Raw genomic sequence first — 10169 nt, 5'->3', positions numbered from 1 at the left:
CTATCGTCTCTATATTTGTGTATGTATGTATCTGTGTACCTATGTATCTATCTGTCTATCTACCTACCTCCCTATCTCCCCCTCAGCCAACTGTACTGATCGCTGCTCATCCTTTTCAGGTGGATGGAGCTTCATATTATTTCCGGAAGACCAACGCCCAGCGACCCACACCACCAACTTCAGTGTCCCCATCCCCATTACCAAGAGCAATGGCCTTGCAAAGTAAAACCACATCGATGGGACCTGTCCTGTTAGCTGCACTGCTCATGTAGTCTCAGGCTCCTGCCTGTCACTAGGGGGAAAAGGGAGGAGAAGCCCTACCCACACAACTCTGCAGCCCGGGCTTCAGAGTCAACAGAGAGAGAGGCAGTTAACCGAATAGGTGGCCAGGGGCCTAGCGGGCAAGGGATTGCTGGTGAAGCACTTTGCCCTCTAGACCACAACAGCAAGAGTGCTTTAGTGGGTCCACTGTAGCAGAGAATACTGGGCTGTATTCGGGTGACCACTGACCATCCAGGTGACTCTTTATGTCTGCAGATTCCTGGAATGTGATCTCTGGCATTGGAAGGACGACTTGTGTACAGTTCTGGGAGTCTAGTGCGAGTCTCTCTGCACATATGTCCTGTCATGCTGTACACATAGGGGCCTTGAAACCAAGGGTCCTGCACCTGGAACAGTCCTGGTTGGTGACAGTGTGCTCCTGGGCTAAGGCTCTGGTCATCAGCAGCTGGGCTGCAGCTCTCCGTGCTGGAGAGCTATGAGCTCCCATGCATGTCCATTCGGGATTCCTGCACTGTGCAGTCTCCCCACCCCTCAGCTGTGACTTCTTCTCTAGTCCCACAAACCTAAGTGACCCAAGCCACCAGCAAGTGCCTGAGGCACTGCGCGACTTTTGCCCACTCAGTGTTCTCAGGTCTTCCTTGCCACCGCTGTCTCCTTAGCTCCCTGAGCCTAGCTCTTCCGCCTACTGGGGAGTGTCCAGCCCTGTTACACAGCCCAGACTTCCTCTCTTGCTCGCATTCCCCACTGTCTTCACCACCAAGCATTGCCTGATCCTCCATTCTAATTCCATCTGTCTCCCTGTACGCCTCTGCCCTCAACTGTGGCAGGAGAGTAGAGGATGAAAAGGCTGCATCAAGAAAGATTCTCCAAGTGTCGGAGGCAGGGGGACAACCACTGAACCTTTGACATTCACTCCGGTGCCCATGATTTGATCACTGCCCCTTGGCAAGACAGCCTTGCGGGCATGCAGAGAAAGAGGATGCAGGCTATCCTGATGAGACCTGATAGGCTGTGGCCAGACAATGTGGTAGGAGGGGCCCTCTGTCAGAGGTCTAGGAGGGGGGAATAGGGCAGAAGAAGGAAGGGGTGGGAACAGGAAGATAAGAGTGAGTAGATAATAAAGCATATATATAATCAATTGGTGAAGGGCAGAGACATCCAGTTTGAAAATGTACCAATTGAACAATGTTGTGTTGCAGCCTTAACTACTTGGGGCATGGTTGAGGAGGTATTTCAAGGCCCTGGAGAAACCTTCACAGAATTCTTACAGAGTTTGGGTTCTAAATAGAGCCATACCAGATCCTGAGACTAGACAGGCATCAATACCTATCATGGTATATGAGAATGCAAAAACTGAATGTAAGGGGGCAATTAGACCATTAAAAGTAGGAGGCGCCCCATTAGACGAATGGATAAGAGAGACAGTTAGTGTTGGCTGTCAGGAGCATCAAGCTAGTATCATAGGACAAGCCATAGCTAACGGTCTCAGATATCAAAACACCCAGTGCTTTAATTGTGGTGAATTGGGACATTTACAAAGACACTGTAAGCGTAAAAGTTCCAGACTTCAAAATAACAGGGGCATTAACTCTGGAGAAAATGGTACTTGCTGAAGAGAACAAGGAGATTCGGGCCACAATGATAATGGTATGACAAGACTTCTAGGGTATTGTGGCTACTGTGGGAGGGGAGTGCATTGGTCTAGGGACTGCAAATCCAAGAGAGACATATGAAGTAATCTCTTGCCATTGGGAAATTAACCAAGAGGCCTGTCAGCTCAAGGCCCTGGAACAAACAGTACGAGCCACCTTTCTTTGGTGAGCCAGGGGGTAACAAGCAGGCAGGCAGGATGAAAACCAGATTTAATGCACGCTACTGAAGGCAGCGCAGCTTTGGGTCTGGCCTCAGATAAGCCTCTTACACTGTCCCCACAGGCTCAACGTTACAAAATAACCACTGGTGTTTGTGGTCCTTTGCCTTCAGGGACAGTAGGAATAATCCTGGGAAGAAGTGGATTAACTTCTCAGGGAGGAAATTAAAATCATGGCATATGTAAAGAAGGAGATGCAAATCAGAGCAGGGGATAGAATTGCTCAGCTGTTACTGTTTCCTTACAGCAAGGGCAAAGCCATGCCAGTAGAAAGAACAGGTGCATTTGGGAGAACTGTAAGACATGTGTCCTGGCAAACAATGGTTGACCATCAGAGACCCAAAATAATCGTACAAAGGAATGGTGTTGAAAAAGGTTTTGGTGGATACAGAAGCATATTTCACTGTCCTTCCCCAAAAGTCTTAGGATCAATATTGGGCATTTCAGAAAGTGTATGCACAGTTTATAGGACTTGGTAAATTATCTCAAATAAGGCAAAGGGTATGGTGGATTAAATGTGGGACCAGAGGGGCAAGCAGGGAAACTGAGAGCCTATGTGGCTGACATGCCCCTAAATTTATGAGGGAGGGATGTTTTACAACAATGGGGCACTCACACTAATATTCCTGTAGCCACAGAAACAAACCATGATGAAATTAAGGGTGAAATGGTCGATGCTTCTGGGGAAGGTACTGATGTGTGTAATCAAGAGCAGTCACAAGCTGTGCCCACTGCCCAAACACAGGACATCACAGGGATTGAGTTTCCAAATGTATAAAGTGGACCACTGCTGACATGCCAACAGCCTTGCCCCTCAAATGCATATCAAACAGACCTGTGTGGCAAGAGCAGTGGCCCATAACAAAAGAAATATTGCAGCAATTCAACACCTGGCACAAGAGCAGCTGGAGGCTCACCATATAGAAGAGTCTACCAGGCCCTGTGTTTGCTGTTTTAAAAAAAAATCAGGAAAATGGAGGATAGTAACAGATTTAAGGGCAGTGAATAGAGTAATTCAACCAATGGGTCCTTTACAACCTGGAATTCCTTTACCTTCTTTGTTACCTAGGTAACATGGCCTATAACAGTAATTGACTTAAAAGATTGTTTCTTCATAATGCCCTTGCATGAGCAAGCCAGGGAACGGCTTGCTTTCTCAGTACCTACTCTGAACAGCAGTGGCCCAATAAAGAGACACCATTGGAAGGCACTTCCACAGGGAATGGTGAATAGTCCAACTTTATGTTAATACTTTGTGCAACCATTAGAAATAATTCATAGACAGTTTCCTCATTCTATCCTTTACCATCACATGGGTGACATTTTGTTGGCTGATTCTGATACAGATGCTTTAGAGAAAATGTTTAAGGAAACACAAAGAATTCTGCCATGCTGGGGGTTACAGATTGTTACAGAAACAAAGTACAAAGAAGAGATTCAATTACCTATTTGGCCTATAAAGTAACTCAACAAAAATTTTGAGCACAAAAGATACGGATTCATAGAAACCAGTTGCAAACTCTTAATAATTTTCAAAAATTAATGGGAGATATTAAGTAGCTGAGGCCTACAACTGGATTAGCTACTTCTTAGTTAAGCTATTTATTTCAAACATTAAGAGGAGATTCAGATTTAAACAGTCCAGGCTATCAAATGGCTGGCGCAGAAAAAGAATTAATTCGGGTAGAACAAAGAATACAAGCCACACATGTGGATGGAGCTGATCCTAAGCTTGATTGTATTTTGGTTATTTTGCCTTCAAATCACTCTCCTACCGGGCTCCATATGCAGAGGGAAGATAGTATTATGGGATGGATTTCTTAGGACATAAAGTAAAAATTGAAGACATACATAGAAAAAAATAGAAAAAAAGTCTGAATTAATTTATAAAAGATAGAATAAGACTGCATCAATTGTCAAGGAAAAAAAAAGCCAGCTGAAGAAGTTGTAGTGCCTCTTATTAATGCTGAGATTATGTCACTGTGTATAATCACTGAAGACTGGCAAAGAGCTTGCAGTAACTTTTTGGTGAAAATTAATAACATACACAAAAGGTTAATATATATATATATGTATATGAACTAATTAGATTCTTCCATGTGTTATAAAGAGAACATCAATTCTAGAGGAACACACATTTTATACTGATGCAAACAAGATGGGAATGGCAGGTTATAAGTCAGATAAAAATAATCAAAGTGATTGAAAGCCCCTGTACCTCAGTTCAAAAATCAGAACTGCATGCAATCCTCACAGTGCTATTAGGTATTCCTGAATCTCTTCATATAATTACTAACTCTCAATATGCAGAGTTGTTTTACATATATAAACTGCTGAATTTACTCCTGATAATGCAGAATTGTCTTTGTTATTTATGTAATTGCAACAGGCCATCAGAAGTAGAAGCTATCTATTATATTTGGTCTCATGCAGGTTTACCAGGTCCACTGGCACCAGGAAATGAGGAAATTGAGCAATTATTAATAGGAAATGTGTTAGAAGCCTCAAATTTTCATGAAAAACATCATGTTAACAGTAAAGGTTTAAAGAAAAAATTCCCTATCACTTGGCAACAAGACAAAGAAATAATTAAAAGGAGTCCTATGTGTTCTCTGTATATCCAAACTCCACTGTCTGCTGTAAGTAACCCTAGGGGTACCAAAAGGAATGGAATCTGGCAGATGGATGTGTTTCATTTTGCAGAATGTGGAAAACAAAGGTACACATGTCATACCATTGATATCTACTCAGGGTTTCAATGGGCAACTGCTTTAAGTTCTGAAAAGGCTGATTGTATAATTACACATTTATTGGAAATAATGGCAACTATGGGAATACCTGCACAAATTAAGACTGACAGTGCTCCCACATATGTATCCAATAAGTTGAAGAAAAAATTTGCATATTATAATATAAAGCATATTACTGGCATACCAACAATCCTACAGGCCAAGCATTTGTAGAAAGCTAATCACTCTCCACCGTTGAGTGGAGAGTGAGATCTGACTCTCACACGAACTCTGGTGCCCCCTTTTCTGACCACGTCCCCAGGATGGGGAGGCCTGGTGGCACTCAGAGGAAGGATAGCAAGTTACCAAGAAGAGACTTGATAATCTTAGAGCATATATAGGGGGAGAAGGTCTCCCTCAATCACAGACATAGGGGAGGGGAGAAGGGGGGAAGTGGGAGGGAGGGAAGAATGGGAGGAAGCAGGGGAAGGGCTAACAATCAAGATGTAATATGAACAAATTAATAAAAAATAAAAATAAAAAAATAAAACTATTTCAAAGTAGAAAAAAAAAGAAAGAAAGCTAATCATGCCTTAAAAGAGATTCTTATTAAACAAAAAGGAAGGGTAAAGACCCCCCATGGACAAATAAATAATGCTTTATTGACTCTAAGTTTTCTTTTTATTAAATATTATTTTTCATATTCATTTATACTATTACACATATATACAATAAACTACCAACTCTAAATTGTCTTAATGTTGGTGAAAAAGGACCAACAACAGCTGAGAGACACTGGGTTATAGGAAAAAACTGAGTAACCAGGACAACCAGTGCACTATAAGGATGTGCTGACAATGGCCTGGAGACCTGCAATAGTGTGGAGGTGGAGACATGGTTATGCTTATGTTATCTACACGGAATGAAAAAATATGGTCACCAACAAAACTTATAAAGATTAGATCTGACCAGGGATGACCTCCTACTATCTGAAACATGAATGTGTTCATATAGCAAGGGAATCTTAGTGGCTGCCTGGTCCTTACGACATGCCATTCCTTCATACAGCATGGATATTACAGCTCAAACATATAGAGTTGGAGCCTTACATCTGCTCAAAAATAGGGCAGAAATTTATTTTTAGATGATTCGTACACCCTGAATGCTTCATATATATGTAGAAATGTACCTATACTAATACTTTTAAAAGTTTGCTTATTTTCATAACAAAAGACCAGATAATAATGAAGACAAAGCAAGTATCCTAGGTGATTCCATCTCAAAGACTGCCTCAGCTACTGCTTCCTCAAGAATCTGCAAGCATATCAACTTTAAAAGAGCTAGCCTGAAGGACTGATCCCAAGAGGACCGGAAAGTATCAGATACAGCTAGCTTTTAGAGCACTTGGCCATTAGCTTATCTTTCTAAGGATATCCAAAAGATGTTTTTACCCCCAGAGAACAGAAAGTAATTTTAAGAACATGATGCCCTCATTCCCAATAGACGGGGTGGGTGTTTTTGGTGGGTCACCAATGTTTGTTATTATCTAGGGGGGGTTGGTCATAAGTTAATAAAGGCTACAATTAGGGACTTCTTTCTTTCTCCCCTCTATCCTTCCTTCTCTATTTAGTGTTACTGAAAGGAGGGGGAAAGGGAGTGAGAAATGGGGAGGATATTTAATTATTGGATAAAACATAGATTATTGAATCTACTAGCTTCAAATATTTTACATTGGTATTGTATATCTGTAGAAAGTTAAGATTATTTTGTTCAACTTTTGCTTAACGTATTGTACATACGCAATTCACTTGAAAAGGTGAAGTAAAGTTCTAGCCCTACGAAAGCTAACTACCGCAACCTGCGCAGGATGGTTGGAGATGCAAGTTAGTACTTAGTCACATATAAATCTTACTTGTAGCCTTTCAGATACGAGTTTAGTTAACCGCGAGAATAAGCTTTATTTAGTCTCTTGTACATGTTTCAAGGTTAAGCAGATAGTACATAGAACCAAGCAACGTTTGCCTATTTAGGTATGTTGAGATAGATAAAATAATCAATATATATATATATATATATATATATATATATATATATATATGTGTGTGTGTGTGTGATACATAGGAAGGCAGGTTAAGCAGAGAGTACATATCTAGAAACAAGCAGTGTTTGTCTATTTAGATATACATAGACAGATAGGTAGATGGGCAGATCTGATTATGCACTATCTCATACATAGATGGTCTTCAAACACTTCAGAGATATACAGAATATGGCATTTAATAAGAAAAGGCTTTTCGGACAGAGAGGCACACCTGCTCCTGGCAGCACCTCCGATCTACTTCAGTGAAGATGATGAGCATCAAAGAAACAAATGTGGCAAAATAGCCACTGGACCAAAAAACCTGTTCTTTTTTTTTTTTTTTAAGTGTTTATTTATGTATACAGTGATCTGCCTGCTTATACCTTTGCAGGCCAGAAGAAGGCATGAGATCACATTATAGATGGCTGTGAGCCACCGTGTGGTTGCTGGGAATTGAACCCAGGTCCTCTGGAAGAGCGGTCAGTGCTCTTAACCACTGAGCCATCTCTCCAGCCCTAAAAAAAAACCTGTTCTTATCTCAACTGTTGATAGCAGTCTAACTGTCCAAACTGTGAACAAGCGACACACTGGGAAACTGACTGCCCAACTCTGCAGAGACTAGGTGGGCCAGACCTTCAAAATTCCTGCTTCATAGAAAAGTCTGTCAGATTTTCTGGGCTGGCAGGCTGAAGACTGGATGCCCCAACAATACATAACAACCTCTGATGACTGTCTGGGCAGTGAGCTGTCTCTGTCATGTCTATACCTTTGGAAGCTGCTTGCCTGCACTTCCTACATCTTAAGTTTCTGGTGGGGTTGGAGACTAGACAGCCATAGTATTACTATGACTAAGCTTTAGTAGTTTAGGAGCTAAAAGTCATGTTTTTAGGCTGATAATTGTAAGTTCTGATAAGAAAGTAATTTAGGAAAACTCTGGACACTAGAATGTGACTGATGAGGATAGGAAAGATGGGAGAATACTTTCTCCAAGATTGTGAAAAACGAATGGACTGGACCTTGGAAATGTAATTTTTATCTGTTAATTCTCATAATTATTCTTATTATATATAGTATACTAATGATAGAGAAAAATGATTTTTTTAATAGAAAGGGGAATATGTAGTAGATGTAAACGTGTTTTTGTTTTGATCCCAAGTGTGGGATGTGAAAAAGATCTGTGTGAGGGTGTGCAGTGTTTATCCACTGGAAACAGACTTATGAGAGAACACCGTGGTGTTTGTCTGCTAGAAAAGGGACTGCCTCTTGAGGGGGCATAGTCTTTGCCAACTGATAAACATCCTAATACAGACTCTGAGAGGAATATATATATAAGCTTGGCTTTGGGGTTTCTCATGGGTTGGCTGTTGATCACTCCACTTGGAGACTCTCTTAGCAAGGAACACTGCTCCAGAGATCACGTCGAGGTTCTGGGTTCCAGGTGCTGCAGTTGTGTCACCTTTGCTGAATTACTTTAGAGACAGCAAAGCTGTTTAACAGGTCTTCTAGAATCCTGATAACGAGTGAAATTATTCCAAGGAACTGAGTCTAAAAAGGTCTACTTCTCCTGACCCGGCTAACCTCTTTTCTCTCTTATATAGGGTAGGTGGGTTGCAAGGCAGGTGTAGGCATTAAAGAATCCCAAATAAAGGAGGTTTGTAAAAGTTCAAAGCCTACATGCTTGATTTTCAGTTCTTTCTTTACTCCAGCTGAATCTTCATCCCTCCTGCACCTCTCCCTGTGGACGAATCCCTCACTTCCTCTTCTAATGCCTCCTCCCCTACCAGGCAGAATGCCCAGCCCTATTCTCTCCCCTGCTCAGCGATTGGCTGTAAGCTACTTTATTGGCATACAAGAGGACAATTGGAGAGTAAAGTTTATTGAGCCAGGAGATTCTCAGAACAAGGCTTGCAACCAGATATGGGGGATACAGAAATCAGCATTTGAATTACACAGTAACATTATGCCAACACAGAACTCCTATACAGTCTACTCTGCAGCTCAGGAAACATCATGTAACAGGAAAGACAAAATCATGTAAGGCCTGAAGGTTGGAGAGGAGTGAGGCAAAATGCTGTTTCTCTCACACAATATGACCATAAACTCATGAAATCATAGCAGCACAAGACCCGTGTAAGACCGGCCCATCAACAGCACACCATGGACCAACTAGGGCTCGAGAGGCCACACCCCTTCTTGAGAAACCACTGGCAACTAAGGGCTACTAAGGGATCGGGGAACATTTTTGTTAGTGCTGCGTTGCCTACGCTACAATAACTAAGCACCCCACCATCCATGCTCACATAAGACTCCCTGATTAAACACAGTGTATAACACACAGGAAAGATGGAGGCAAGTCTGGTGGCCTGAGAGTCATCTCCAGAATTCATGTAATGGCGGAAGGAGAGAACTGACTGCTGAAAGTTATCATCTGAGCTCTGCATACTGTGGTACACACACACACACACACACACACACACACACACACACGAGAGAGAGAGAGAGAGAGAGAGAGAGAGAGAGAGAACATAGAACAATAATAAATTACAAATACGCATGTGAACTATGCAGTAGGAGAGCATTTTAGGAAGAAGAGTTTAGCAGGTACGGGAAGTGAAAAGAGAACATCAGGGTTGTGTAAGACCAAAATTCATTTAAATGTGTCTGTTGACTTGTCAATTAATGAATTTTAAATACTTTCTTTAAAGTACATGGTTCCAAACCTGTTAACTATTTGAATAATAATAATAACAACAACAACAACAATAACAACAATAATAATAACAACAACAACTACTTAGAACACAAAACTGTTTCCCCTGACCCTTCCTTTGAAACCTTGAAAAAGACAAAAAGAACAGAGAACTGGTCTACCTCCCAAAGGCTTTCTGAGGAGCAGAAGGACACACCATGCTCTGGACACTTGCAAAACACTTCCAGATGTGAAAAATTAATTTGCTTTTAAATTCTAGAAGAATTAACTATAAGGAACTAGAGTTAGTTTTGCGGATGAGTATTGGCCTTCATGCTTTAGTCAAATTTACTTATTAATTTTATATCAACTTGACACAGGCTAGTGTCATGTGACAGGAGGGAGCACCAACTGAGAAAATGCCTCCATAAAAATCAGGCATTTTCCTAATTAGTGATTGATGGGGGTGGGCCCAGGCCATTGTGGGCGGGGCCCATCCCTGGCTGGTGGTCCTGGGTT

The 10169-nt window shown here is 41.6% G+C and overlaps 1 protein-coding gene across 5 annotated transcripts in view; it reads left to right on the top strand.

The window, feature by feature from the left end:
• The window catches only part of LOC311591367 (pregnancy-specific beta-1-glycoprotein 2-like), a 42811-nt gene extending 42502 nt beyond the window's left edge, over positions 1-309 (top strand). The window contains exon 8 of one of the 5 annotated variants that reach the window (XR_014777086.1): positions 120-299. The gene's annotated coding sequence lies outside the window, so the exon portion shown is untranslated. Of the gene's footprint in view, positions 1-119 lie in introns of all 5 variants that reach the window. The other 4 variants (XR_014777087.1, XM_084770905.1, XM_084770904.1 and 1 more) reach the window with 4 other exon arrangements.
• The last annotated feature ends 9860 nt before the right edge of the window (positions 310-10169 follow it).

The sequence above is a fragment of the Acomys minous genome (genome assembly GCF_964271855.1).
Source record: "Acomys minous genome assembly, chromosome: 20".
Lineage (NCBI taxonomy): Eukaryota > Metazoa > Chordata > Mammalia > Rodentia > Muridae > Acomys > Acomys minous.
Note: the sequence above shows the minus strand (reverse complement) of the source record. Positions and strands in the feature narration are given on the sequence as shown.